The sequence below is a fragment of the Bombina bombina genome, chromosome 1, assembly GCF_027579735.1.
Source record: "Bombina bombina isolate aBomBom1 chromosome 1, aBomBom1.pri, whole genome shotgun sequence".
NCBI classification, from domain to species: Eukaryota; Metazoa; Chordata; class Amphibia; order Anura; family Bombinatoridae; genus Bombina; species Bombina bombina.
Window position 1 is genome coordinate 926,961,572 of NC_069499.1, and position 6,703 is coordinate 926,968,274.

Genomic DNA, 6,703 nt, shown 5'->3' on the forward strand with positions numbered 1-6,703 from the left:
CACCACATATTTTGTTCAATCCGGTTATTTGTACTACAGCTCGTCTTGAGCTTCATTTAATTTTAGCCAATATCAAGTATTTGAACTGAGTTTTAGAATTGGTCTTTGTTAAAAGTTTTTTTATTAGTAGATAAACCGCTCTACAGCGAATGGATGATTAGAGTGTTGTAATAATTTATCTAATGTTTGTTTTTAGCCTGCTGATCTGATTCTGAGGTCATATTATTTACATTTTTAAGAATTATTGGGCACCGGTGTCTTAGTATTTTAGTGAATGTTTTTATACATTAATTTTTGAACCCACATCAACTTATATGAATTTATCTGAACATTTGTAATAAAAATTGTTTTCTGATATTAGTACCTGCAGCACCTTGCATTTTTTAGGAATCAATAATTTAATATATTGGTCTTAGTTAACATAAGGAAATATAAATAATTCAAACCAGATCCTAAGGTCCAATTGTATAGATATATATATATTGTGAGCTGCCAATCCAATGTGAGTAATTTAGATCCTTCTCTCCTAAACTGACATAATAATAATTTTTGAACTTGAAACTTATAAGTTTTCATAGAAATTAAATTTTTTGAGTGCCAGATAGCCTCTTTTTGGCGCCGCCTCCATCCTTTGTAACTTATATAGCTCAGCAGAATCTGTCCTTTCTCTATCTTGCATTAAGCTTATATAAGTTTTTCAATCACTGGTGAGTTTGGAAACGCCCAAGCGGAAACCTTGTCTCGGATTGGCCCTCGTGCTTGTCCCTGCTGATTGGTTTAGTATACATATTGTTGTTATGGAAACGCATCCTTTAAACAGTTAAATCTCTTAACTGCTATACTGGGTTTTGTCCCTTCGGTGGCAGCGTTGCGACACAAACAAACACAGCAATACCATTTCTAAACATTTTAACAACTTAATTCAGTATTTCTATGAAATGGTTATTCATTTTGTCATAACTTACTGCAACAACTATTCACAATATTTGTTTTGGATAAGTAATATCTTATGAATTTTCTGATCATTTTGATATGAAACATCAATATATTATATTAAAATAATTTATCCTGTTTCTGAAATTAATGGCATTTATACATCTAAAATGTTTTCAGAGTTGTGTTTAAACTTTCAAAAACATCTAGTGTATATAATCATATGACATGATTCAGATATCCCATGCAGGCATTCCATCTGAAAAATAGAAAAATTATGTTACATATAATTAAATAATGGGATTATTACAGTTTGAATCTATTTTTCATATATCTATTAACTGCAGCAATTATTTATTTAATATAAAACGTACTATTTCAACATATATATACATATATGGGCTATTTGAATCATTTCAAACACACATGAACTATTGGCATTGTTCTTCTTCAAAATGTATTTAATTTTACTTAAAGTCTAAATACAGTTGTTTTGAAATCACAATGTAAGCCATGTGCTTTCTCTGTGTTATCCTAACCCAGACGCAATGTCTAACATTTTGTATATTCAAGTGTTATCAGTTACATCTTAACATGTTTTCTGCTCAGCTAGCACAGATGTGTATCTGATTTTCAGGGGTAATTAACACCTCTATGCTAATCACTGTGTATCCAGAATTTTACCTGTGTTAATTTTCAGTTCCTTGTGGTTATACAATTGCATAATTTAGCATATTGAGTGTGGGAGATCTCTTGGAAACAATCCTTTGTTCTCAGATGTGTGTTTAGAATAACTTTACATGCTGAGTGGGGGAGAACTAAAACATAATTGAAGTCAGTTTGTCTGAAAGAAATTAATCACTTTCTACTGACCAGTCAGATATTTGATTAAATATATATATATTTATTAATCTTAAAATATATGATTAAAATATATATTTATTAACCTTACATATACCTTGACACTTATCTGCAAATTACACAAATCCTGAGAGTGCCCTCCCTTTCCTAGTTCTTATATATATATATATATATATATATATATATATATATATATATATATATATATATATATATATATATATATATATATATATATGTGTGTGTGTGTGTGTATTTTGGATACAGCATGATTTGACCTCTTAGACCATATTTGCAAAGTTGTGAATAAATGATCATAGCTGATTAATAAAAAATTAATAAAACAATAAAAAAAATCCTTTTGGACTATTTTTTATCCCTTCCACAGTAGATCTTAATGTGATAGCTAAAGACTCAATGGCTAAATCGAACAATAAAGGGGAGTGAGGACACCCTTGTCTTATACCTCTATGTAAAACAAATTACTCTGAAACAGAAGAATTACCAATAAGAGAAGTTGGATAAATATACAAAAATTGTATTAAAGAAAAGATTTTACCTCTTGGACCAAATTAGCAAAGTTGGAACAAATAATCATAGGTCATGGAATCAAAAGCTTTTTCAGCATCTAAATATATTATCACAGGATCCCTTTTACAAACGCTGATTGGTCTTTATGAATAATGTTTCCCAATACGTTTTGCAATCTATTTACTATAATTGATGTTAATATTTTATAATCTGAAGTAAAGCTACAGGCCTTTAAGAGCCTTAATCCTCTGGGTCCTTATCTGGTTTTAATATGAGAAGTATAAAATTGTAATAATATTTTAGATGGTTTCTCTCCCTTAACCAAATAATTATTATATAAATTAACTAATACTGGAATAATTTGATCTTTTAAGATTTTATCATTTTCATAAGGTAAACTATCAGGTCCAGCGGCCTAATAACAAGAAGTCATATTAATAGCAGATTCTACTTCTTCATTTGTAATTTTTGCTTCAAGTGTTTCTAGTTGCTCTTGACTTATGTTGAAAGCCTCTACTTTATCCCAGAATTTTTTTTTCTGTTCTTCATCAATACTTGGTTTACAATATACGGTTTGATAATATAACAAAAATTATTGGGTGATTTTCTTTGTCAAGGCAATCCTCTTTCCCCCCATTTTGATTGCAGATATATAAATATTATATTTCTGGGTTTTAACCGTTAGCAATCTAAAAAATACAGTTATCTGAATTCTTTTCACTTAGGTATTTATTATATGCATTAGTTAATTGAGTAATAAGATATGTTAACACGTCACCTCTAACCACAGATTTAAAGGCTTACCAAAATATTTTTATTTTCTAAATAATTTGTATTAAAACAAAAATAGTCGGGGATGCTTACTAGCGGCGGCCAGGATGGCTGAATTACTTTGAAGCTTGGACAACAAGTTGGTTAATCCGTTGTATATCAGCAGATAGTAACACCATCCAGCCTTGGCTTATATTACTAGTGATAGAGATGTTTTTGCTGTTTACTTTGAACTATATTGATGACTATCTTTCCCACTCAAGGTACCGGAACGCCAATTGTGCCTGTGGCCTTTACCTAAGTGTGTTAACACTTTTCCTGCCTTGAAGAGAACCTACAAATGCAGTGGGAGAATACTGGCAAACTCAAGACACCGGGAGACATAAAGCTACCTCCAGAAAGTGAATTAGCCCTACAAGAGGAGACACGTCTTAACGAGCCTGAAAAATTGGGGTCAATAGAACCACCAAAGAAAAAAGCAGCATACTTACCTGTCACCGAAAGCACTACACTACTACCTGGTACTGATGGTGGATCTGCAGATTTGTCTTCCTTTTGCTCACAGCATCGGGAGTCAGTTGAGCATAATATGACAGGAGGCATAGTGACAGGTCCCCTTCTACTGATGGAGGATGCAGTGTCTGGGACTCAGACGATATACGCTTCCTGTCTGACATTACTGAGCGTTGTGGCACGCGGTCAGTCAACAGCCCCTTCCAGCTTTTTTAAATAGAGTATATATAAGTTCACTAGATTAGGTGTAAACCATACCTTCGGAAGATAGTGCAACTTATGTACCAGAGATATACTGCCTAACAGATTAATTATATTTCTGTTAGCTTGACCGTTATTGACAGTTAATTGCACCTCCTTACATTACGTTATTTACTGAGCCTCTCATATAGAGCCTATATTGATATTCTGGATACATCTCAATACTTTAGGTAAATATCTCCCTACTAAGATATTTCCCCCTCCTATGCGAGCGGAGTAAGTTCCTTTAGTTACCTATGCCCTAGTTTTTGTTACAAGGTAGAGGGTACTCACTTTGTGGCTACATTTTTAATAGGTAATGTATACTCACTTTACAGTTTCTATATCTTATGCTTTATTTGAGCTGGACACGTGCATTTAGGCTATATGAGACTTTGACCAATTATTTGTAAGGACTCCGCAAGGAGTTTGTGAGTTTAGAGTGGAGCTACTGAGCAGTGGAGCAAATGATAAGCAAATAAGAGTAGTAAATACCAGTTCCACGGTCAGGGCTGACAGAAAGCAACAAGTCCAAAAGGCAAGCCGGGTCAAAACCAAAGAATCAGTCTGCATAAAAGGAGCCAGGAAAAAGCACAGTCCAATAATCAGGGAGTCCAGAATAGTATCAGGAAGACAGGATACTGGGAAATGGGAACGCCAGGAGAATAGTAGCTATGCTGACTAAAACATCCAAGCAATGATTGGATAAATGCCTGGGGCTTATATAGGGCTATCCTGTCAGGTGACTAGCAGCACAGATGAAAGGAATCTCTGTGGGATCAAGTAGACAGAGTTCCATCACGTCCCGAGTTAAGCCCTGCCCCGCCTCCCAGAACATCCAAGATACGCGTGCAAGGAAGGAGACAGGGCTATATATATGGTGGTTGCCATCTTGACTTACGTGTGGCTGGCTGGAGGAATGTGAATTCAGCTGTGGATGCAATGAGGACAGATCTGGGACCTGTGGAGGACCTCTGATTAGTGCAGGTTGCATGGTTGTCTGACATTATTACAGAAGAAAGAACTTTTATTTAAGTTTTTATGTTTGTTACTAGACACTAGATAACCAGCAAACAAGGGAAAGAAAGTTAATAGGAGAGTAACCACGGTTGTATATGTCAATCAACTTGAAAGCAGTGTGTTGATCAGCTAGCTCCCAATTCAAAATACATTTAATGTTTGAATAATTATTGACAAGAATATATATCCAGGTCCTGTGGGGTTTCCCTGCCCCAGACTTGGACCGGTGAGGCTTGTATACCACCGCTAATGCACATGTATTGAAGTAAAACTATGAATACCCTAGTTATCTAGTAAAGCAATATTAGCCAAGAGTCCACACCTCATACCTGTGTGCTGCTGGATCATGAGAGACAGTCCGTTGCGGCAATATGTCCGTTCTCCTTACTATGTTCGGAAGCGTCTTGTTCAGCTTGTATCCAGCTCCTGCGGTAATTCCGAGTGAACTCTGATGGCTGCGGTGGGTAGCTCCTCCTTCCGTTGGCGTCCCAGGTGATGGGTGTATAATGCGGTCAGGGTTGTAGTGCAATACCTAGCTGCTGTGCTACACTGGAGGCCGGAAAATGTGAATAAATAGTGAAAAAGGAGCACAAGCAGCGGTACGTTGCACAAAAATGTATTTATTAACAGGTTACAAATACAGCGCCTTGGCGCTAAGAGTGAAGAAAAATGACACGTTTGTCAGACCAACAAAAACAAAGACGTGAGAGGGGATAAACACCCCGGGGTAAATACTGAAAAGAATGTCAATAGGACTAGCAACAAAAGAACAGGTATACGCGTTTCAGCGTACAGCCTTACTCATTACCTTAGATAACCACCCTAAGTTACAAGTGACCTTATCATACTGCGGTAATAAGCAGTTACATTAGTCCCCTATGATGTAAGTGACAAGTACAAGTTTTTATCTTTTGATATGATTAGTATAAGTGTTTAGAGTTCATACGAATTTGTTTATCTGCAACTTTATTAAGACTTATAGCATTCTAATCCTACTAAGTTATGCTGTATGCTATCATGCAGTTTTCTCCTAGGCCTTTATATACATGTTTGGTTTACTTGGCTTTATGAAAAGAATTTCAGAATGGTCCTATCTCACTTGTATGTTTCTGGCAAGTCTCCTTAAGAGCTTATTCATTGTATATTCCTCTCTAGACTTTTCCTGATATAGATCTGTTCATATACAATGTCCTCCAGCAGGTTTTCTCTTTATATATATATATATATATATATATATATATATATATATATATATATATATATATATATATATATATATATATATATATATATAAAAGGTGTTTCATTTTCTAAGGCAAAAAATAAACTGTAAAATTTTTGCAGACTTTGCTTACGCCCCGAGTCTCAGTGATGTAAAAGATATATATGCTAAATTTCAAGAAGATTGGATAATATTTAGAGGTTGCACACTTTGATCTGTTTTGTAAAAGTAGGCAAAAAATAAGATTTTTCAATGTTAATTACTTTTATTGGGAAAACTAGAAATCACAAACTTAAAATACTATTAAAACTATACACTAAGATTAATAGGCAATATGATAGGCAAAACATGTGTTCTATTAATCAACTTTGAACAATGCAAACCCTTGTTTTGTTCGCTTGGTTACGACTTTTCTGTGATGCTCGACTACCCTCAACAAGAATTGTTTTTGTTGTTCATCCCTGACCGATTCGTTATACTTTTTTATCAGAGCAATTCCTCTTTCTGCGGTATCATTGACAACCTTAAGAGCGTTCACATGGCTTCTTAGAGAATCACTGCAGTATTCTGTCACGTTGTGGATCCCAAACAATTCAAAGAACGTCTTTGTTT